Source organism: Passer domesticus, chromosome 3, assembly GCF_036417665.1.
Source record: "Passer domesticus isolate bPasDom1 chromosome 3, bPasDom1.hap1, whole genome shotgun sequence".
Classification (NCBI taxonomy): domain Eukaryota; kingdom Metazoa; phylum Chordata; class Aves; order Passeriformes; family Passeridae; genus Passer; species Passer domesticus.
Window position 1 is genome coordinate 38,107,512 of NC_087476.1, and position 25,367 is coordinate 38,132,878.

Consider the following 25,367-nt stretch of genomic DNA (forward strand, 5'->3'; position numbering starts at 1 on the left):
GTTTTTCAGTGCTAGCATGAAAAACTAAGTTGTTTTTTTAAATGTACATGAGCTTGCTCCAGATTCAGTGTTAAGACAAAGTAGAATCCTTTGGCATATGGGGAACATTTTTCAGCCAAATAATTAATATTTGATACCCTTTTGGGTTAAGAGAGATCGGTATGAGATAAAATATAAAATGTTTGCAAATGTGGGTGAAGATTGAGGCATAGAACCAGTAAAATAAGATTTTTATTAGTTGTTTTATAAAACATTTGTTTTCCCATGTAAAACAGATGTTTATTCTGTATGTTGTTCTGTATGCTGTGACCCTTTCAAAGCACAAGAATCAGACTCTGAACCTGAGTTTTTGCATAATGCCTCTAGATATAAATACATACTACCTCTTCCTAAATCCCTTTCCTCAACATTACCCACTACCTTTGCTTGAATAAATAAATTTTTGTCTTTTTGAAGTCTTTAGTTAGAAAGGTGTAGTAGTTGTTCTGTGCTTTAATCATTATATCTGCACATCTCCTCAACTGTTCACCTCATCTATATAGATTAAAATTCTGCTGCCTTTTAAAATGAACAAAGCAAAATAATTCCCACCCTTTTTTCCCCCAACTCAGAAATGGATCAAGACCATGGGGTAAATAATGTAAATAAAAGAGAAAGCAAATGGTAACTTGTTTTCCAGTGCATAACCCTGCAGATTCCATAAGTACTTAGAAAAATATTTGTATTCATGATATTTTTTTTCTTAAATGTCTAACATATTTGATCGCTCTTCCATTTAGACAAGATGTAGGAGGACTAGTCTTCCTATATCTGCTGAAGCATCCACTGACACTTCCTTCCCTTGCTTTAAAAACCTCTTCTTTCTTTTCCATGTGTCTTTCTGTCCCATGATGTAGTTTGATGCTGATTTCCTACTGTAGAAAACGGAACAGAGCTCAGTGTGGCAAGGATTGTTCTGGTTTCTAGAAAGCTTTATCTCTTCCATTATGGGATATAAAAAAAGGATGCTGAAAATTTCTAATTCTATGGTAGCCGTAATATTTCCTTAAATTAATACAGATATTGAGGTGGTGGCTGTTGGTTTAAGTGGCTTTGGCCTCATTAGAAGATAATGAATTTTCAAGGTTAGTACTGTATCATGTAGGTAGTAATAATAAATAATTTCCTTGTCAGCAGGGAGTCAATGAATATTTTGGGACTCCATCTGCAGACTATTTGGCTAGCAGGAATGCACTCTATGCATACTTTGCTATTGATGTGCCTGTAAAACTCCTGTTAATTATAATGGGGATTTATAAATGGACATCAAAGACCAGTTTGTGAGCTCTCTGAAGCCCTGATCCTGCAAAGGCTTATAAATGTGTTTAATTTTCACACTGTTAGTAGTACAGTTGAAATCAATGTGACTTAATATTAGCTACATGTGGAGTGTTTGTAGGATTGGGGACTGGTAGTGATTTTATACAGAATTTACTTAACTGGCTCCACTGAGTTTTCTTGTTGTGATTTGCATTAAAGTCAGAAAACTGTGATCTGAAGGGGGTACACAATTTTAATTCTAAATAGATTTGAAATCACTGCAAAGATTTACATTAAAAAAGCAAGACTTTTAGACAGCAGATTTTTTTAGAGGGGTAATTGGGCCACATATAGCATAAACTAAATTTATGCAAGATTTTGCAAAATTAAATTATGCAATAATTTACAAGACTTATGGTTTTACAAAAAGGTCACAAAGATATTAATTTAAAACATCTTCATTCTTTTCACAGGTGTTACCCAAAGTTCTTTTTTTTTTTTTTTTAGTTGAAATATAGTCTCAGATTTAGTAAATTTCATCCTGTGGAATGCATTCTGTGTTTCAGGTTTTTTACACAACAGAATTTCAACATGACTTATTTAGTCAGAAGAGTCAATAAAAAGATCAGATCTGACCTTTTTGATATGACCATTTCTTGCTACTATCCTTCTCTAATAAGCCGAAGCTATTAAGTACCTGCATCAGAGAGCATTGGGAGAAACAACAGGGAAGTTTTTTTACTTAAGAGCCCCTGACAATCTACCTATATGAAAAAGAAAAAGTTCCAGTCAATTAAAAAAAAAAAAAAAGGGGAAGGAAAAAGCAAAATTAATAAAAGAAAATGCATGTGGTTGAGCAGAAGTATTCCTCTGCATCTTAAAATTTAAAATCAGGGACTTAAAAAAATTAAACCTCTTCTCACATCATAAAATGTATGGAGGAGAAATCTAAGTGGGCTTCAATTTCTCAAACAGTGGAGGCAAGGCGTCCCTTTGTCCTTGCTCGGCTAGTGCATCCCTGTGCTATTTGTCTTTGTCAGACCTGTGCATTTGAGTACCCGCACTCCTAAGTCCCAGTTTGGACTGTGCTCCTGTGCTAAATGGATGCGCTGTAGGATATTGACTACTGCGAGTTTGACAAGGCTGCCCTTTTGACAAGGTGAAAGAGGTCATTATATTCACCTCTGGGATGCAGCCAATATAAATCTCATTCTTAAGGAGACACAATGTGTTCAGAAGCTGAGCCACAAGTCCAACAGCCTCCTGGATTCTGCTTAAGCAACACAGATCTTAAAAATTATTAAAATGTAGTCAGGGTCACCCAAGTATGATAGGAAACAATCAATACTGTTTATTGTTCGCTGTGGTATAATGTCTGTATCTAGGACAAATACAAGAGATGTATCTTGGGGTTTTCTGTGACAAACAAGTGTTGCTATTTGAGGGGAAAAGCATGAGTGCCAGAATGTCAGCCCATCCATGGGGGAGATGAAAACATATGCAAATGAGCAAACCTCCACAAACCAGTGCATTTCTTAATCTTCTTCATCTGTCCCACCCCTTTTTATGGTTAAGTGAGTTATTACAGCCCTAAAGCTGTAGAAATCCTAGCACAGTTGCCACTAGAGACTGGGGCTGAATCCCAATGAGTGGAAAGCACTGATTAAATGACAGAACAGTCTTTTCCATTCCAGTAACTCCAGTGGTCAGGCATTGTGAGAGCAAGGACTTTGAATGTCATTGAGCTAAAGGAGCTTTCATACTCATTACCATTCTTTGCATATTCAGCCACAAGGTGTGCCCTGGGCTTCATGGCCTCCTTAATGCTCTCTTCAGGCTGCACAAAATTCAGATAATCTCACTGAAGAATCCCATATGGTGCCAAGGAACCTGGCCCACTTTTACAGACCGCTGGCAACTGAAGATCTGCTACAAGGAAACAATTTTGATGCCTAAAGGACAAAGCTGACTCAAACACAGCAAAACACATTACCACTGCTAAAGCTTTACGTTGCAAAAAGCTCAGAAACACAGATAAATATCTACTTACAGAACCATAGAACCTCTGAAATATTTGCCAAACAAATACTAAATTTTAAGAAGCTTCTTTGTCTACCTGATATTTACTATTTAATAATTTTCTGCATTAGAAAAAACATAATCCAAACCAACTATGAAAGTGCTTAAATTGTTATTTATATCATACATTTCTCATAAGCCCTCAGCAAAACTGACCATTTTTTATAAGAGGCTGTATATATGTGATTCAAATCCCTAAAATCTTCAATATATATTTATTATCAGAGATGCCTATTGCCTTACCTTTCTGGTTATCTTGTCTATGTGGCTATTTTTGGCAAATTGTGGCATATAATCTATTTGCAATATCTTTACATTAAGTCTAAATAATCACTACATAAAAGTTGGATCAATTATATTCTGAAGAAAATGTAGGTCTGCCAAAGAACAGATCTTTATGATACCTAATATAGTCTACACCACAAAATGGGATGCAGTCTCCAATGAAGCAAAAGTCTTTGACTTTGGTCCTACTGAAAGAAAATGTCAGATAAATTCCAAAGCTTCTTATTAACCTAAATTGTCCTTTCTTAAAAAAATTATGGCAAATTTTTCTGCTAGCAGTTTCTTACGTATCTCTCCCTTGTTTTAAAGGCACATCTGAAGTGGAAGCCTGCTCTTGGCACTCTGCATAGCAATGAATTGATGGTTGTCTGTGCAAGATGCTGACTAGCTGTACATTTGTCATATGTAGGAAGGTGTATTCTTACCTTTCAATCAGTCCCTAATAATTTTATTTTACAGATATTTTCCTTTTTATTTCCCTCATATTTCATGTGAACATCTGTCTTAACCTAAATCCTTAATATTTTTGCATGCATAGGAATTGACAGTCATTTGTAAGAAACACATATATTTAAAATGTCCTCTATGTTTCTGCCTGTTTTGCAAATGCCTTCCTGAAAGGCTCTATGCAGGCTGCTGTCAGAACATCTTTCCTCAGATTGTTTAGTATTCAGTTCACTGCTCGTTGGCTTAATCCTCCTCACTCTCTTCTATTAAAAAGGGGATTAAGCATTTCTAAAAATAAAAATAAATGTTGAAAAGTTAGAAAAGGTGATGCAAGTAACTCTGAGTGACTAGCAGTTGAAAGAGTTCAAACATTCTCTAATTAAACACCAGTGCCAAGGAATGTTAAATGATCCTAGGAGTCAAGCTCTTCTGGGGCTTGTAAGTACTCACTGATACAGCCTACCTGCACACTGGCACAGGAAGAGCAGCTCTGTCCCTAAATTCTGACAGAAAGAAGGTGGCAAAGCTAGACAATATTTGAAAAATGACTCAATGGAAGATGGATAGAGTACAGTGTTGAAAGTTTGAGCCCATTCGCCTTCTTTTAACTCATCAAAATAACCCCTGTTACACATTGCTCCAAGCTTATTCTCTGCTGATCCAAATGGAAACCAAGCTGCTCAGCAGAAAATTCTGGTAAAATTCAAACTTTATCTGCCCACTACAAATTAACTTTTTTCAGACCATAATCCTTATTTCTGCCCTCAACTTTGTTTGTAACATATTTACTATCAATCCCCAGAGAAAGTGGAAGCTTAGGATTTTGGGCTGTTAAAAAACTTTTAGAGATGTTGGTAGACATCTCTTCTTAGAAGATATTGGAAACTAATGCTTTTAACACAACTGTAATTGCTCTTACACTGCACTTCCAAGTTCTTGAGTTACACATACTCTTCTAACTCAGAAACCCTTGTCTCACAGAGGGGGAATCTGAGGCAGGATAGGTGATGACCCAATATAGGGGGGATTTCAGCCAGGTCCAGCTGTTTGGACCTGGCCAAAACTTCAGTTACGCCTCTGTCTTTTTCTGCAATTCACCCTCATTGGTGTGAGATGAAGCAAGGTTTCATAACCTCTAATAAATTGTGTATATCTTTATTTATATTTTTATACAGATAGAAAAATAGGTAACGAACAAAAATAGTTAAACTGAAAATTAGTAATATGAAGAAACCCTCACCCATTTCTCAACATTACAGAGCACTTTTCTGTTCTTTCATCAAAAGAATACAGAATTTAATATGTGCATTTTTTAGAGATGGAGAACACTCTTTAATGCACAAATATAATACAGAATAAGGATTACTAAAGATTATGAGAAGGTATACAATGAGAAGATGAAGGCTTAAAATTTTATGCTAGGGAAGCGTAAAAGTCAGTGCAAGATGTACACTGAATTCATTTAACACCCTGAATTCATTTAACACCCTTGGCTGAAGCTTAAGGAATATTATAAAGCATTCTTTAGAGGCAATTTTAAATGATATTTCTAAAAACAAATTATTTAAAGCTGAGTGGCGGCAGAGAAGCATCAGTTAGAGAGAAGCTAAAAAGGTCTAACAAATAACAATGATGTTCCAAAAAAGGAAATGCGTAAAAGAAGTAGCATGTAGATAAGGCTAGTCAAAATGTTACATGAGATCCTCCCAATGACTATGAGGTTACTGAAAAAGCCATAATCAATTTGATCTGAAGTTTCTAGAGAAACAGACCAACAGCCTGATTTTTAAGATAGTGTGATAGAAGTTATGATGAGAATTTCCAATGGCATTTGAGAAACTTTTCATACTCTGTACCTTAATTTTTTTACAAAACATAATACGGTTTGATGAAAATCGTTTTGTCAGAAAATGCACTAGTAACTCAATTAGGGCCATTTCCTTTAGTAACTCCACCCTAATTTTAAAATTTCCAGTTTTGTTGCAAAAACCTATACTCTTTGTCTAATCTTATCCCATCACCCTAGGAGAAACAAACTCATCTGTTAAATTGAGTCTTTTTCTGTGATAATTTCAAAAAGAAAGAATTTATCCAGAGTCCTACTTGATGCCCATATTTAAGGAAAATCATGAGAACATAAATCAGAAACCCAAGTAACAGCCGTTCAGCTGACAGATCAGGTAGGAGGGAACGCTTAGTCACAGTGATTAATAGGTCTTTTCAGGAAGCACTTAGATACCATGGTGATGGGTGTTACAGCAAATCCTCAGATAGTCCTTGATGACTTCATATGGTCTAATTCCTTTTTGACAGTAAAGGGAGGGTAAAAATTAGACTTCTAAATTGCCTGTTTGATATTCACATGGAAATAGACTGAACAAACTACCATGACTACAGGGGTCTAGGTTGAGACTGTCATTTTCAAGGACACTTGAAAGGACAGCTTCTAATTTCCTCAGATGATTTTGGAACTCTTGTTGAAGGTCTCATCTTGCAAGCTGTTATGCACAACTGCACATAGGTAAATCCCTTCAAATTTTTTAGCAGTTTATTGTGCAAGCATTAAGCTTTTAGAGATTGAGGCTTAAAACAATAATAATTAAAATGCCCTGGTTACAGTCCTTTGCTAAAGAGGGAAATGTGCAGGATTTTTGGATCCAAAAGATGCCTATGCCTGGCTGCAGCCTGATCAAATCACCATGGTCCTTGCAACCTCTTTTACCTATGCCACAACCTCAGCCAAACCACTCTTGTTATTCTTATTGAAAGAATAATCAAAGACTGTGGGAAAGCAGTCATTACCTTTAGGGAGAGTTTCAGCTGCTATTCCTCCTATTCCTCAGCAATAGGGAATGCTTCTCATTTTCAGCACTGGTGAATATATATTCAGTGTCCCAGAGATCTCTTTCCACTTTTTACTTTCCAATGGAAAGAGGAACTAATTATTGCCCTTCCTCTCAAAGGCAGAATAATTGTTTCCTATACAGCACTACTAATCCTTAAAATTTTCTGGATCACCACACTGGCGAAAACAATACCTGCCATTTCTACTTTGAAATTATATTGTTGTAACATTCTTAGCATAAACTTGACAAAAAAGAAACCTGTTAAGAAGAGACATATTTTTAATAGGTTATCTTGAAAGCATATCATATTAATAAGATGATTAATTAGAGAGATAAAGAAATAAGCTGATTTTTAAAAATAAGTTTTCTAAACAAATTAGAACACTAAAAGCCTGTTATAATTATGCTTTTCAATTTTAAAAATGGATTCATTTCTTTGGACACATGGCATTGTCGACCTGATAGTGAGATATAATAAACTGGCAGATTTCCACAGAAGTGAATGTAGTTGTTGATTATCACCAGCAGTGGGTCTAACATTTACATCTCAGCTGCTCTATAATTACTCTAGCAAACACTTGTGCAGAGAACCAACACAACCCTTCAGTTTTACTAGAAAGAAAAATGAGTTACTAAGACTTTTCTTGTGTTTACAGGAGCTTTGTGTGAAATAGAGTGCAAACTCTAAGCAACTTATAGTGTATGTTATAACATTCCTGTCTCCTGACAGACCCATCCATTTCCAAGGGTATTTGAATGCTGGCATGTGATTCTAGGGTTTGTTCTAAAGTTTGCATAGTGAAACATCAATGAAAAAGGGATCAAGTGAGAACTTCCAAAGCTTCTGAACACCAGAAGTTTTACTGGGGGGCCATATCTTTTGTGGTAGTGGCTCAAGTTCTTCTCTATCTGGAAATTACGATCACAATCTTAGAGGTCTTTTCCAGCCTAAATGATTCTGTGAAATAAGCAGTTGCTTATTCAACAAACAGGACTCATAGGCTTTTGGAGATCCCACATTTTGAATATATTTGGTAATTCCTTCATTTGTTAAATATATTCCCTTCAAACTTTTGTCTTTCAATACATTCTATTTTAAATTGTGCTTGGCAGGAACAGCTTTTCAAAATAGTGAAATGCTTGAGATCAGTCTTATCCTTAGGGGTCCTCACCTTAAGAAGAGTGGAACAGCTTATCACTACTGGAAAGCACAACTGTATGAGAAGTTAATTATTTTTTTTTATAAGGGCCGAAATTTTCCATTTTTGTGAAATTATGCATTCCTTTAGGAAGAGAAACTTAATGTTCAAATCTTACCATGATTATATGCCTCTGGTTAGAAATGTTCTCTGGAGGTCATCTGTTCCAACTCTCCATCCCTAGGCTGAAACAATTATATCTTTAGCATTGACAGGGGTCTGTCTAGTCTTTTCCCTAGTCCACAGTTTATGCAGACTCTTACCACTTTCATTATCAGTCTATTTTAGTGATTTGCTATTTTTAAAGCCAGAAAGTTTTCCTTATGTCACACAAGGCTCTTATGCTGTAATTTCAGTTCTTGTCTTCTTGACCTGTCCTCCACACAGATAGAAAGCAGATTGGTTTTCTTCACTTTGCAGGAGCCTTTTACATATTTCAGAAGTGGTATAATGTTTCTTTTCTGTCTCCCTGTCTAGACTAAAAAAACATAGTTCTTTCAAACATTCTTCACAGGTCATGTGAGTAGGGTTCAATATTATTTCTAATAATTTATTATGTGGAGTCATGTAGTTTGATGTCTGTGAAAGACCCAGCAGAAGCTGTACTAGTGGTAGAAGAAGTAAAAATATTGCTACCTCTATTTCAGGTTTGGTTAATCCATTTCACTGTGCTGTTCTATCCTCTTAAAAGTACAAAACATGTTTGATATATGTTCTGCTAATGTTTCTCAGCTTCATTTTTATGGTAGGTAGTCAGATGGATTAAGAAATATTGTAATCAAAAGGCAGAGTCTTGCATTTATGTTTATTGATTTTTTTTTTCTCCTTCACAAATAATTATTCAATTTGACAAAATTGTTTTCATTTTGGAATCTGTTCTGCAATTTATGTTTACAACTTTGAAAATTATATGTTATGTCAATTTAATAAATCTCATTTCTGCTTCCATTGTCTAATTTGTTGCATATTGGAAAGTACTATATCTCTGCTGAAGCACATCTTTCCATTTTACACTCTTAACTGTCTCTGCTTTCTATATAAGGTTTCCTATCACAATCTATACCAGGCTTATTCAAATACCACCATCTGCTATAAATTCAGCTATGAACAATTTATTTCCGACAAATCATTTGGGTCCTAGAAGCACATGAACACAAGATCACCACATTATTGAGGTTGAAAGGGACATTGGGAGGTCATTTAGCCCAGCCTCTGATCAAAGAGGGAAGGACAATTAATTCAGACCTGATTGCTTGGTTTCCACTGTCCATTTGAGTCGGGAAAACTTCCAAACACAGTAATCCCATAGCCTCTCTGGGAATTCTGTTCCAGTGTTTAATTACCCTCATAGAATAGATCCCTTCCCTTAAATCCTCTCAAAAATTGCCTTGTTTCAATTTATTATGATTGTGTATTCTTTTCCCTCCGTTCATGGCTCTGTCTTATTGGTAGCCTCTTCTAATGTAACAGAAAGCTGCTACTTTCTCTCTCCAGGCTGAACAAACCCCATCTCCACTCAGAGTAACTGCCCCAGCCCCAACCATTTTGGCCACCTTCTGCTGGAAGCTGGGCTCTGTACTCTGTGGTACTCTTTCTATTTTACTATAGGATCACAGAATCATAGAATACCCAGCATTAGAAAGGACCCACAAGGACCATAGAAATCCAGCCCTGGCCCTGCACCACTCCAACGATCACAGTACCTGAAAGTGTTGTCCAAATGCTCCTTGAATTTTGCCTGGCTGGGTGTTCTGACCACTTCCCTGGGGAGTCTGTTCCAGTGCCCAGCCACCCTTCTGCATGAAGAATCTTTCTCTAATATTCAGCCTAAACCTCCCTTGACACAATTTCATGCCATGCTATCATTGGTCCTATAAGTGGTCACTGGAAAGAAGAGATCAGTGCTGGCTCCTTTGTTTTCCCTTGTGAGGAAGATGTGGACCATGACAAGGTCTCCCCTCTGTTTCCTCCATGTTGCACAAACCAAGTGGCCTCAGCCACATCTCATAGTCCCTTTACCATCTTCTTTATAAACGCTTCTTGTACCAAGGTCCTGAAAAATGATTGCAACCTTCCTGACTGAGTCTCTTAATTGCTGAATAAAGGGCTCTTCTCTTGATCTACTGGCTATGCTCTTTTTGCTACAGCTCAGTACGCGATGAGCTTTCCTGCCAGGGCACAGAGATGACGCATATCTGGCCTACTGCCCACCATGTCCTTTCAGCAGAACTCTATTCTGGCAGTCAGTCCCTGGCCAATCTCTGGCAGCAGGAGGTGAGTATGCCTCAAGCACAGGACTTTGCAGCTGTCATAGTTGGATTTCATAAGGATCTTGTTATTCCACTTCTCTAGCCTTTCTAGATGCCTCTGGACTGTAGCATTGCTCCGAAGCATAACAACTGTATGCCTTGTCTCTACAAACTTGATGAAGACACAGTTTATCTAGTCTTACAGGTCATTGATAAAGATAATAGCATCATAAATTCCCTGTTTAGGCTCTGAGTAACTCTACATATAACCAGTCTCTACACAGATTATAAACCCCTACCTTTTGAGCATGATCACTCATCCAATTTTTTACTTTCCTGGTAGTCTATTCATCTAGACCATAACTCCCCAGCAAAAACAATGTGGCAGATGAAATTCAAAGGCCTGCTAAATTCAAAATAAGCATTTTCCATCACAACCACAGATCTAGCATATTCATCATAGAAGTAAGTCAGGTTTATAAAGAATAGGTTGCCTTTGGCAAACACACACGGGTTATTCCAAGTCACCAGAAATATTTCTAAGTGAACCTGCTCCTTGGAGAGCTCTCCCAGGGCTAAGAGAGAGACTGACTGAGCTGCAGATACATTCTTGCTTTTTAGAAAGTGACTTTAACATTTGCCTTTCTTCAGTGCTATTATACTATTTCTGAAATCAACAAATCAAAGCAATCTGTGAAAAATCAACACATTATTCAAGATCTGGGATCTGGGGAGAAGTTGAGTTGATACAGTGGCATACAAATTTTCTTGTTGGCACAGAAAAATCTGGCTTGCTCTTGATTCCTTTCCTAACATTATTTTTCTTAACTGTCATTGCATTAGAGTATTCATATAACTATCTGTGTAGTCCCAAGGGTGTATTCTGCTGCTTTAACAGGCTGCTCTGATTCCATCTATGAAAATCTGATTGGTTTTGATACTGTGCTTCGATTTACATTTATCTTCACTGAGTTCTGTTTGTCATTGGTGTCTCAGGTATTTGATTTCATGAGACTTCTTCAGTCCTCACTGCTGGTTTTCATTTACACCAGATAACTTTGTTTCATTGAAGACATTGACTAATCACCATAAATCTTTCTTCCTAGATCTTTGGTTACGTTTTCTTTTGTCCAAACAAATATTTCACTAATATTCCATTCAAAAATATCATATACTTCAACATCTGTTTTCTAATATTTTTTAAATTTATTTCTTCTTTTTCTTTTTTTACTACCTTTTAAGCTGTTATTTATTTGTATATGAACCTTCCCTGGTCTCCCTCTTGCAGAGTAGTGATCAAAATATACTAAAAAATAGACTAATTTTGAATGGAAAGCAGAGAATATTGTGCATATAGAAAAAGAAAAAAACCCCAGAATTTAGTTATATTATTAACCTACTTATAATTATAGGCTTTATAGAAACACTTCTATAAGAAATACTTTAAGAAATACTTTGGATTACAGGTGCAAATGTTCAGGTTACTAGATTTAAACTTTGTTTAAAACAGAGGACAAATTTGTGTTTCTGAAAGATTATCTGATTATACCATTTCAGATTTTAAAGATAATGCAACTCCATACCTGCCGAAAATATTAAATTCAGAATCCCAGATATAATATTGGATGAATTCTGATTTAGAGATAAAAGCATTTTCTACTGAATCAAGAATATCATCCTTTTAATACAAGTTCATGATGAAGTAAATAGAATTTTTTATTGACTTTAATTGAATTTCACCTCTAAATAGCTTTTAGAAGCTTCTTAGCCATGTAACAAAAGCAGTTGCTAACCTTGTTTACCATGCTAGATATCATGAGATTTCAGTGCAAGGCAATATATGTTCAAATTTAAATTCAGTCACTGAATGTAGAAGGAGCAAAGTGTTGCATTGACAAATGTGAGTAGGCAAAAAATGGGTGAACAAAATTGTAATATGGAGTGTAATGATATTTTATATTTCTCTCCTTGCCTTTCATTGTTGAAACCATACCTTAATATTGAGATCTTTATTACTAAAATTTGATAATAAATCACACAGAATTTATAATGATAATAAATTTTCTGACATTTCCTTAATGTTGGCAATTCTTAACTATGGATATTGTTGCAATTTCATTTTAAGTGCTAGCTCTGAGGATTTTAACAGGAGTGTCTTTCAACTTGAATGGTACACAAGAAAATATATTGACTTGCCTTTGCAATGAAGATTTTGAGTTAATGAATGAGGACAAATCACTGAAACTGATCAGAGAATAATAGAATGGATTTAGTTGGAACAGACCTTAAAGATTATATAATTTCAACCTCCCACCATGGGCAAGGACACTTCCACTCGACCAGGTTGCTCAGAGCCCCAACCAGCCTGGCCTTGAACACTTACAGGGATGGGGCACTCACAGCTTCCCAAGGTGACCTGTTCCAGCACCTCACTACCCTCACAGTAAAGAATTTCTTCCTAATATCTAATCTAAATCTGGTCTCTTTCAGTTTGAAGCCATTCCCCCCAGTCATGGCTCTACATACTCTTGTAAATTGTCTGTTTCCATGTTTCTTGTTGGAATCCCAATTCTCTTAAGTCTTTCCTCAACAGAGAGGTGCTCCATCCCTCTAATCATCCCGGTGGCCTGTCCTCTGGACTCTCTCCAACAGATGATGTCTTTCCTGTGCTGAGGACCCATGAGTTGGATGCAGGGTTGCACCCCTCTGGGGTCTCACCAGAGCTGAGAAGAGGGGCAGAATCCCCTCCCAGTCCCTGCTGATCATGCTGCTTAGGATGCACCACAGGACACATTTGGCTTTCTGTGCTGCAAGTGCACATTGCTGGGTCATGTCCAGTCTCTCATCCCCCAGCACCCACAAGTCCTGCTCAGCAGAGCTGCTCTCTATCCATTCTCCACTCTGCCTCTATTTGTGCTTGGGATTGCCCCAACCCATGTGCAGAAACTTGCACTTGGCCTTGTTGAGCTTTGTGGATAATAAATAATTTGTCATCAGTCTGAATCTCAGACAGTGGAGTCATGGCTGATGATGATCATTGTTGGACAGGGGTTTTGAGCACCTCTGTGCTGCTTGTGAATATGACAGCTGTGGAATTTTTTTATGAGCTACATTGCATACATCAAACACTAAAGATGCTTTCTCTATATCTGAGTATGTTGGTAAGCATTATATATGAAATTTTTGTATCTCATTGTAGAGTGCAAAATTGCTATGGAAGATATTTTTTTTTCCTAAGCTTTACAAAATTAGTGTAAGTTTATACTGAGATACTTTCTATGACCCTAGAGAAATTTACTCTGGATCATAGATTTCCTGGCTTTTGTTTGGATTCTTCATCTAGAGAGTCCTGTAAGAAGCTTCTTAGGGAAGTAGTCAGAGCACCAAGCCAGAAGGAATTCAAGAAGCATTTGGAAGATGGTATGACACTTGGGATGGTCTTGTGTGGGGCTAGGAGCTGAACTTAATGATCCTTGTGGATGCCTTCCAACTCAGGATATTCTGATTCTGTGAAAAACTGTAAGTGTGAAAGTAATAAATACAGCCTTTCTTGGGAATTGCATCAAAACAATTTGTTTTTCTATTTTTAAGAATATTCATATTTTGGTTAAGAACCTATTAAATCACTCAATTTTACAGATATAGTTTTCAACTGCTAAATAAACCCATCTTGCTGTGTTATATGATATTAAATAGACATTTAAACACTTTGGAATGATTCCTTGGTTTGTCCATAAAGAAACACATTATGTATGAGATGCTGGTGTTTATAAGTACTTTAAGCTACCATATGCTATCACTGACAGAAACAATGCTTACCTTTCACACCTGCTCTCACTTCACTCTGTGCAATGATCCCCACGGGAAAACTGATGGAGCTGAAAAATACCTGTTTCCTTCTGCTGTGGAAGTTTTCATGTGAATGGCTCTTGCTTCTGTCACAATGAAGTTATGTCTGATCAGGGGAGTATATGGCACTGACAGGACTAGGTAACAGGGTGCTACTAGCAGTTTACACAGGTCGAGCTTCAAATGAATATTCTCCTTTTTACTGAGTGGCTTTCATTTTCTCCATTCATTTTCTTTTTTATTTTACAGGATTAAATAACTAACATGGTGCAGTAAAGTTTCCTTGGTTTTCCATTCTAAATTTCTCTTAATATTTTGTATTTTCTTTAATCATATTTGAATGAAAAGTTATTGAGTGAGGTATTATTCTTGAATCTCAGAAAATCAAGGACATGATTCCAACCCTGACATAGATGGAGGTGAGGGAAGAGGAAAAGGGTGATGGTGGGGGAAAGAGCCTTTGCAGCTGTGTAATCACAGCTGCATCACAAGATGCAGGAGACAGCACAGCCATTGAGTGTGAATGGTAAACCAGCGTGCCCTAAGCACACCTGCATCTCAGTGTGATTAATACAGCACTCTTAGTTTTATGGAAGAATTACATGTTTTTAACTGCCTAAAAGGTAGCTGGTGTATATCATGCTGTGGAGGTGACACCGCTTCCCCTGAGTTTAGACTAGGCCACTAGCTTTTCGATGATTATGTTGCAAAGACATCCACAAACGGACCATTTGCTAAAATCTTATTCACTAGGATCTCAGCACAGGGCACGTCTCATGTGGGGAATCAGAGCTCTTGGACAAAAGGTGGCTCTTCAGACAGAGATGGGCACCTCCATTGCAACGGTACTTGTAGCAATGTCTTCAGCTGGATTGCCTGAGGCTCCTCAATCCACTGCTCTGCTCAGTTCTTGCAGTTCATCTGGCACTGCTTCTGTTTGACAACCCCACCATAAGCAAGCTCCACTGCAACAGATTATTTAAAGCTGCAGACAAAACATCTCCTAATTCTCTTAACTGTCTACAAAAGACTGCCCCATTGGACTTTTTTACATACAATTTGATCAATTTTGTGGCAGGAACCTCCTGAGAGTCTCTGAGATAGCACATTTTTTCCACCCAGGTTGTTAATCAACATATTTAAGCACAGAAATTGGTCTAGGCACTGCAGGGTTTCCTGGGGGAAATCTTCAGGGCAGTCTCAAATTTCCTCTAGGAGAGCTTCTGCACCAATTAGTCAAATCCTTAATTGAAAGGGTGGCTAGAAGTTTGGTCAATCACTGTCTCAAGTCAGCCTATTGTCTAAATTACTCCATTATCTCCTCTATGCAGATGTATACACGGGGAGTTTCTGGATCACCCAAGGAGTTAATGACTTGAGTGCATCAGGTGTGCACACAGGCACAGCCCTGTTTCTCAGCTACACCACAATTATAACTATAGGACAAACTTGAATCTCATACTTCTTTTTATACTTAAGTTCTATACCTCTTGCTGCAGTTAAAAGCCAGGCAACCTGAAACTCAGTACCTCAGTAACTGTAGCATTGGCTGATGAGTAAGACTCTAAATTATAACCAATTTTTAAGAGAAATTATTTTAAACAAGCCTTTTTCTAATACCATTTTTATGCTTTTAACAGATTCAAATTGTCTTCATAGATAATGCAAAGTGAATAAAAATAAATAGATATCATCTAACACATTTAAGGCATGACCTTTCTTCCTTGTGTAGTAAAGGCCTAACTGAACAATGAAGTAGAAGACTTACACATGTGCTTTTTCTTCTCTTTAGAACACTTAATATAATTTCTACAACCTACCAAGCTGAAGAATAACAAAACCTCATCAGAATTTTTACATAAGTAATAGTTCTTACACACACAATATTAATGTACACTGTGGTTGCTAACTCACAGTAATGTCTAACTTAACTAAAATGAGAACAAACTCACTGAGCTTGAAATGCCAATCTAATGAATTAATAGCATCCTTCCTTTATTTGCATATAGCTTTTCGTAAGTCATAGTAATTGAAAGCCAAATGACTACTCACAACTTATGCTGGAGTTAACTTGAGCACCATTTATGCCTCCATTCTCCTGTCAGAACAACTGAGCTGAAAAAGGATCATAGCTCTAGAGCACTACTGAAACAAACCACCAGCTGATTACAGCTGGGAACATCCAATAAGGGAAAAGGAAGGAGTAGTCAAGACATGTATCTTGGGAAAATAATTCCCTTGGACATCATTTTAGGACATTGCATCTGGTAACCTCAGTTAGTAGGAGGTTATTCTCAACTTGTAACTGAAGGCTATAAATTCATGTCTATTTTAGTTACATATCTTATCCTTTGCCTTATCAGTACCACTGTTAAGCTAAAAAGAAGTAAGAAAGTGAAAACCAAACAAGTCTCCCGGCTGTTAAATCTCAGCTGTTGGGCTGCTTTACCTACATCATAAGAGTTACTACAAATACAGGGTCTGGCACTTGGTGCTCCTAAATCACTTTGGAAGGTGTTTTTAGCAGGTATTTCTGAAAGAAAAGTATCTTAACTGAGGTGTTGTTAATGCAGGCTTCTTAATCTCAAGACCTTATTCCTCCCTGCAGAATATCAGCAATTTCTACTGACTTTAAATAGAGGCAGTTTGTGTCCTGCAGGGAAGAAAAAGACCTAGGGAGCATTAACTAAAAAAGCTTTAACACAGAAAACTGTAACTGAGGTCATCTTAATTCAAATACTTTACACTGTGCTGGCCTTAAATGAACTAATTTGAGACCTATGACCTTAACGGAGGGATTTCTCAATTGACATACTTTTAGCTGATGCAAAGTCTACCTGAAATAGCCTTAGGAACTCTGTATAAGCATATTACTAATCATATACTATAGTAAATGTGAAATTCCTCTGGATTTAGTACAAATCAGATATTCATATAGAACTTCTACGAGGAAAGTTGCAGATTTTTGGGTATTAGTAAGTTTTTGAGTGGAAGTAAGAAAGTAAAAATGAATTCTGATGCAAGCAGATTAAAATATAAAAATATAAACCTTTCCTGTGCCATAAAGAAAGTTATATAAAATCAATGGCTCTGTTTCTCCTGTCAGCTAGAAGAGATCCTGAGACTGACCATTGTGTGCAAGGCCCCAGAATAACAGCTAGTATGTATCTGAAAACCTTGGAGCTAGCACAATCTTTAAAAAAAGATTAGGTTTACAAATATTTTTTAAAATCCAAATCAAAGCCAGGGATCCAGTTAACAAGAATTAAATGATCAGAGCTTATGTTCAGGATTCAAGCTTCCCCATATGATTTTCTCTTATCAAATATAGGAGGTATCCGTTTGCATGATGAAGGAGAATTCTGTTTCTAAATTATCAATGCCCCACCCCTCACCTCCACCACCTCCACAAAAATAAAAATCCAAATAGAGGATTCTAGCCAATAAAACATGATAAAACAAAATAAATTCTTTCTAACGGTCCCAATCATTGCATCTCAGCTGGCAATGAGTACAGAAAGGTTGCAGGCATCTATTGTGGCTTCTCAGCCAAAGTCTACGAGCCTGATTCCTCACAGCTGTGGGGTGTGGTCAGCTTTGGACAGACAAGTGTGTTTCACCTCATTCCTGGGACAGGCTGAGCTACCTGAGAGGGGATGACTGAGCTAGAGCAGTCCCAGGGTGTGAGAAGTTAATATGGGGAGGGAGCTGCCACTGGAAAAGGAAAGAATTGTGTCTCTATTGCATCTCTGCATCCTAGGACAGTTGGCAAAGCATTTTCCCTTCTCTCAAAGGCAGATGAGTATAAAACTTAATCTCACCACAATAATTCACCACTATTTTTTTAAGAGTTATAAAAGAGAACGGGACAAAAAACCCCAGAAAAAAACAAACCAAAAACAAAACCAAAAAACAGGAAAAAAACCATATATAACAAATGTTTTAAAGAACTCGTGCAAAATATATTTTCCCAATATGTGTGCATGAAATGTAAGCAGACCCACACAGCTTGGGAATTTGTGCATATGTAATTCTGACTTCTATCTTGACATTAAGCATTTGGCACGTAAGAGCATGGACAGTTAAAAACATTTGGACTTTACTGCATTGTTATAGATGCTAAAACAATATAATACTTGGCAATATGTAAACAGAGCATCAGTGCACAACTCCTGCATCAGAACCCCTGTAATGGAATGCTATTCTATATGCAGGTTTAGGACAGAAACAAACCAGAAATTATATAAAGTTCAGACTTTTCTTCCCACACAAAAATCCAAGACTTTTTTTATTTTTTATTTGATCAAGATTACTGCTCTCAAAATTGTATATTTAGTTCCAGAGATAATACTTTTGTTCTCATGACTGACTTTTTTGGGTTTAATGCAGTCATTTGATTTTGGACTGCTGAGTCTGACTATATATCAGACAAAGGGATTGGATATGTGCCTTCAACATTCCCTTTACTCACAAAATTTGCTTTGCAGAAATGACATCTTTGGTGTTACACATCTGAATATATTCCCTTGCTGCTACATTATGTCCTCTCAGAAGGATATACTTATATTTTGCTGTCTAATTTTCTTCTGTGATGTATTAGTTGATTTCAATTTCTAGTTTAAAATGATACTTGCTTTATGAAAATTTCCTTCTTATAGTTTCATACACTTCTACCACACATAAATGCAGTGATTTTACAATAACAATTAATTGCTTTTAAGAAAAAGACCAAATTATGCATGTGGATATTGCATAGAACTTCATCTACATTTTGAGAAATGATTGGTTAACCTGTTTTTCTCATGTTGTCTCTCAGACCACATTATCTTCTACCTTCAGACCTTAACATGTTTATGGTAATGAATAATATTGTATAGAGCTGATGATACCTCTGTTTATTTTCTTTTACACAACTTCTTTATGGAATTACTTAGCTGGCAATATAAGGGAAAGTGATATTCCATTTTTTGGTACTATTCTTATGGTGCAGACTTCTGCCAGAACATCCATGTCAGTTGGGATAGATGTGATGTCATTTGAGACTGATTTAGCTGCAGGAGCAAAAAACCTTATCGTGTAGACTGCAATGGCAGAACCATATTTTTGTCAGCTATCTGTTAGAAAATGTGCATTGCCAGACATAATAAAGACATGTAACTACAGTAAGAGAGCCTTACCAATCTGATATGGCAGTTTAAATGTACTTAAAAAGTAGTTGTAGCTTGGATTTGCTTAGTTTGGTTTTGATTTCAGTTTCCTGAGGATTAATTTGGTTTGATTTTTGTGGTTTTTTTGTTTAGTTTGGTTTGGAGTGGGGTGTTTTTTTTTTTGTTTTTTTTTTTTTTTTTTTTTTTTTTTTTTGTGGTTTTTTTGTTTGTTTGTTTGGGGTTTATATTTTTGGTGGTTTCTTTTGTTTGGTTGGTTTTTTTTTTTTGGTTTGGTTTTTTTTGGGTTTTTTTGGGAGGGATTTTGTTTCATAGCAACTTTAGGCAGCTTTCAATCCATGAAAACTCCTTAATGCTTCTGCATTTGGACTCTTCCCTGCAATATCAGGGGAAAAAAAGACCATATAAAACCTCAGAGATTTAGTACATTTTCAGTTCTGGACCAGTTGTCTGCTGGATCCAGTTACTTTAGCAGATTATTTGTCTGGAGTTTGGCTCTAGTAAGAAAAAGAGTGGAACACAAGTTGTCCAAACAAAAGTAAATGCTTGGGAAAAGCTCCTAAAGAAAACAATTTATTTGGTCCACCTTTGCAGTATGTGTTCTTTATGAAGTTTATTCTGAATAAGATGACACAAATCCCACAATATGCTGTTGTTTCCAAGAGTATGATTTTCACTATAATTTATGGTTTTACAGGGATCTTGATCAAATACAATTTTCCTGAATTTGTATCTGTATTTGAGAATCCAACTCCAAGCAAATAGATATTCAGCCTACCTCAAAAATAAAAATATAGGTGTTATGGCTCCCATTTCATTAAGCTTTTTATCAAACTCTTGGTCTGTCATTGTGACAGCTGTACTTGACAATGGAAGGAAATGTCATGGCTGATACTCCAACAAGGAGCTCCTGCTCTGGGATACTGTGCTTGGTGAAGTCTTGGTCTCAGACTACTCAAATTTTTTCCCTCAGAAAAAAATACTGGGGTTTTTATACAAAGATGAGACTTTGGTAATGAATAAACTGTACACTTTAGGGACCCAGATGAAAACTTGTATCTTTAACAGACCTTTTAGAAACATTAAAAATATCCTGAAAACTGGTGGGGAAATAGACTTAAAACTGCTTTTCAAGAAATAAACTCAATATCTACTGTATTTTTTGAGACAGAGTACACAAAAAAATAAATGCCAGACCTGAATACAAAAAAGTAAATTAAAGCAGTGTTATTTTAGTGATGCTAGGAATATTTTTTAAAAATATTTTTATTAAAAAACTCAAACCCAGTACTTCTGCAGAAAATTGCTTTTTCGCTATCAGATTTTTAACAAACCTTATAGCAGATGTCTTTACACTTTTATTAGTTTATATATTTTCCATGGGGACTCATGATAATACATTCCTGATGAGATATTGTGGTTCAGACTTCCAAGTGCATTCTCTTATCTTATTGTGTTGGGTTTTTTTTCTTTTCTTTCCTCATTTTTAATAACTTAGTTATGCACATATTTTGCCATTATGTCATACTCTTCTCCTGGTTCTGAGATAAAACTTTCAAGAACAACTTATTATTAGTCTAGGTATTCTGGCTCTTCTTTATTTTTATTAAACTGATGAATGATTTTATACTTGACTTTTCCTTGAGATTTTTGAAAAAGTAGATATTATATCAGGTTGCTGAATTACAGGAAATACATTATCTAGTATTATTAGGTGCCTAAGCACTTACCAAGCACAACTTTCATCTAACTATTTTAATCTTCACTTGTATTAGTCTTTACTTAATTTGCTCTGTCTTACCTACAATTAGTTGCATTTATTATCACAAAGGACTTATTTCTCTCTCTTCTTTTCTGTAATCCTCTAAGAAAATAATGATAATTATGCATTATTGCCTTTGGATATTTAAACATCACATTTTACCTTGCAAAATTATAGCAAATAGAGAAGTACAAGTCAAATGTAGATTTTCTTTATGAGTGTTGAGGTGGAAAATTTCTGTAACTTTTGACTGTGTTATACAAGTGAGATGAAGATTGCTTTAAAGTAACTTTCATGTCTCAGTTAATTTATGCTTCCTGAAAAACAACTGGATTCCTCATAAGCATAGAGAAAGATTCTTAATATTTCCTTTGTTTGCAGAGCAGCACCCTATATCATTTAAATTGACAAAACCTTAGAAAGGTTCACCCATCTGTTTACACTGCCAACAAAAACTTAAAGCAAAGGAAATATCAGGAAATCTGTTCTCTAGAAATACTTTCTTATCTTTGACTCATTTATTACCCATCACAAGGCTCGTTTTGATCCTCCTTATTGTCTGAGGTGTTGTCCTTCAAAACAGCAGGTGTTGAAGTCTACAGCCAAATTCTTCCTCATATGCATAAAGTGGAGTTAGTAGACATTTGATATAGAGGTACTTGAAGTGAAGCCTCACCCACACAAACCATGCAAGTGTAAAATTGATTAATTGATTTATTCATTTCCATGGAAGAATGAGTTAGCAGATGGAATATTAGGGTGAGCAATTATATTTCAACTATCTAAACTATTCCACATTTTGAAACTGAGTATCTCTGATTTTAGCTGTTGGAGGTCCCTTCTTGTCAGTCAGAAAAGTTCTATATCTAGCAGTAAAAAGAATGTTTTCATTGCATGACATTCAAGGGAATAAAGTAGGACATGTGTTTTTCTTTGCACAAATCAGTGGCAGTACAGAGTCAGCCAGAAGGGAAGGTCTTGTAGGAAGACCTGCTGGACTGTTGCCAGAAGGCTTTAGTGACATACTGTCCCTGATAACCTGAAAGGGAGAAATTCTGAGTTTCCTTACTTTGTCAAGAACATTGGCAGGAATAAATGGTAATTTTATAAATTGTAGCTCAGGACAAAATGGCAGTCAGGATTAGTATAAAAATAGGAACAGAGTATGCAAGAGTCAAAAGATCTATGGTCTTTTCCTTTCCTCTTGCTAACTATAAAATTTTTGTCCAATCTTGTTTAGATATTAGATATATATTTAATTGATCCTTTCCCATGGTGGATAATATATTTTTGCTTTTGTTATTGTATTATTTTGAGTTTGTGCTTACACTTATAATCATAGTGAGCAAATACTGTTTAGAATCGCAGGCTCTTCTCCAGAAAAAATGAACACTAAAGGAATTTTGTCTGATATTAAAGCAGATATATACTTTACCTATCATGTCAGTTAAAGAGTCCCAGTTTTTACCACTAAATACTAATCACAGAAATAATCTATCAATGCAAAATAGTATATGGCTAATATAAATATTACCATGTAAGAGATCTGATACACATAAGAATTTTTAAAATGCTGGACCCTTAATTTGCTTCCTTGATGTATAGGTATTATACAGCTTTTGAATATTTTGCTGCATATGATTGTTTTTCTGCATCCTATTATTTTGGCTGGATTTGGTCTCATACAGGTAAACTCTGGAAAAGAATTGGCATTTACACAATAAAAGATCATTTTTCACACCTAAAAATTATTTTAATGTAGTATATATATGTTTATGAGCTCTTTACCTTTGTAAGCTCCTTTTCATCAGTAATTGAAACATATAAATTGAGTCGGTTAGTCTGTCTACAATATTCCCCTAATGCAGCATTGAAAATTAAATGAAAAAATTAACTTATTGATTTTGCTTATCTAACTAATCAGTAAACCAAAATCGGCATCTTGTGTTAAACTAAGTACAGCTGATCAAAACTGATGTGCTTTTATAAGTATCTTCTTTTTTTCTCCTTTCTTTTCACTAAGTCAGCATGCAAAAAATGGAAAAATTTGATCAAAATGTTATGAAAATACAATACAGGGCTTGATTTTATTTATCTGAAGAAGTATTCAAGAAACTAAAGTATCTCCAGGACCATGAGCAAATCTACAAGTGATGTAATCCAGTCACTGCAATGGGTTGGCAGGGACAGTGTCACCTGAAGGGCAGGCTCACAGAGCCATACATGGACCATGTGCAATGGACCAGGCAAGTGCAACTAGTGTCCTATTTGATTTTTAACTCCACAAGGTATTCTCACCACACAGCTGATCTGGCACAGAGTGTGTCAAGCCAGGTCTGTGCCTCCAAGAAGAGTAGCCCAGTGCACATCCAGCAAGTCTGAGGCACTGAAAGACGTGAAGCAAGAATACAAGAATAATGCCTAGGACATTTTGGCTTCTTGAGAAAGATCTGGACATGAGAAGGCTGGGAAATTAACTCCCCTAAAGTACTAAGATGAAAAAATATAATACTTCCATATTAGTGGTATACATGATTAATGCTGGGACAGAAAATACCAGTGAAATCTATCTTAGTAGGAAATTTTCCACCTTTTCTGACATTGTTATAATCCTGCCTTGGTGTAGTACTGCTGAAAACAAACAGTCTCATTTTTTAGCCTTGTAATTTATATTTGGTTAAGAAATTTAAATAAAATTTAATGTTTGTTGAATCAATTTAGATAATAGTTTCATAAAATCACATTGCTTTCAGGGAAAAAACATAAGAGAATTACACCAATTTTAGTTTTAAGAATCTCATATATCATCCACTGTCTGAACAGATGAAGTAAACAGCATGAGAGCATCTTGAAGCATTTGAAATGTGTGGTAAACGGACTAATGATCACATAAATATAGCATATAATTATTTATACTTATAAAGGCACAATATTTCAATAGTATTTTTAAATGTCATATATTTTGTGATTAAATATTCACTTAAAAAGAACTTGAACATTTGAACCACAGTTTATCTCTGCATCTTTGAGCAAATTAACAGTAACTTGGCATCAACTCATTGAGGTTTTCTTTCTTTCCTGCCCTCATCAGGAATCTCTCTGAGAGAGAGTAGGTTGTTTTACAACTGAAACCTTAATTAGAGACAAATAGATGTAGTGTAAAACTAGCAAGTTGTTTTGTTTGTTTTGCTACTGGAAGAAAAACTAAAAAAACCCCTCAGATTATCATGCTAGTTTAACCACAATCAATAACTCGAAATTCACCATTAATTCACCTGTAAACACTTGCAAGTCCTTACAAGTTTTTATAAGCAACACCACCACAACTATCCAGATCTCCAGAGTATGGATTACCCTACTCTAAGAAAAAATTATAGAATGAGGATTCACTCTTCAACTATGCTACATCTGGAGTCTTATGAGTGAACCAGTGTTTAAATTGTTTGTTCTTCATGGCAGAAGAAATACTTCAGAAAGACAATCTAAGCTGCAAGAACCATATAGCAACACATAGCACCACATAATACCCAGTGCAGAGTACTGGCAGGAGAAATATTAAAAATGCCTTTTCTCCAGAGCCAAAGTGTAGGATGAAGAAGGAAGTGTTAGGTAACATTGACAGCTTCAAATGTATTTTTAAAAATCAGATTTGTTGATAGAGTTTCTTCTTCTCACCTTCTGTCAGCTGTGTACTTAAACCACTAATTCAAAAAGTGAATTTTTAGTTCAAACTCTCTTTTTTTTTCTGCCTCAAGAGAATGAATTCATACAACATGAGAAATTGAGAAGAAAAATGCATTCAGCTTTTTCTGACATGGCATTTTGAAGATGTTTTGGGCCAATATGAAAGCATGAATTAATGATTACTGGGAAAGCATTATGATTCTTACCTTTGAAAACTCTACTTTTGTTTTCCTTTCTTCAGACCATTCCTGTATTTTGTCCATGAACTCTTGAGTATAAAGGCAAAACAATTCCTACAAGTATATTTTATTCAAAGGAAAATGAGGAAAAATGAAGACTTATCAATTTAATCTGTGCTGAAGAAACTATTTCACATTTTCACAGCATTTCCTAAAGGAAATTTCACAGTTTACTGTTTAGCTTTTCTCTGAATGTGTTATAATGAAGTTGTAATACTGAGACATCACTCTATTTCTATGTACCAGTTTATGTAATAGATCAGA

At 35.8% G+C, this 25,367-nt stretch overlaps 1 long non-coding RNA gene across 1 annotated transcript in view; it reads right to left on the reverse strand.

The window, feature by feature from the left end:
* LOC135298022 (uncharacterized) overlaps positions 1-25,150 on the reverse strand; it is a 48,197-nt gene extending 23,047 nt beyond the window's left edge. Inside the window, exon 1 of the long non-coding RNA XR_010359982.1 lies at positions 25,071-25,150. This is a non-coding gene — a long non-coding RNA (uncharacterized LOC135298022). The remainder of the gene's footprint in view (positions 1-25,070) is intronic.
* Between the last annotated feature and the right edge of the window lie 217 nt (positions 25,151-25,367).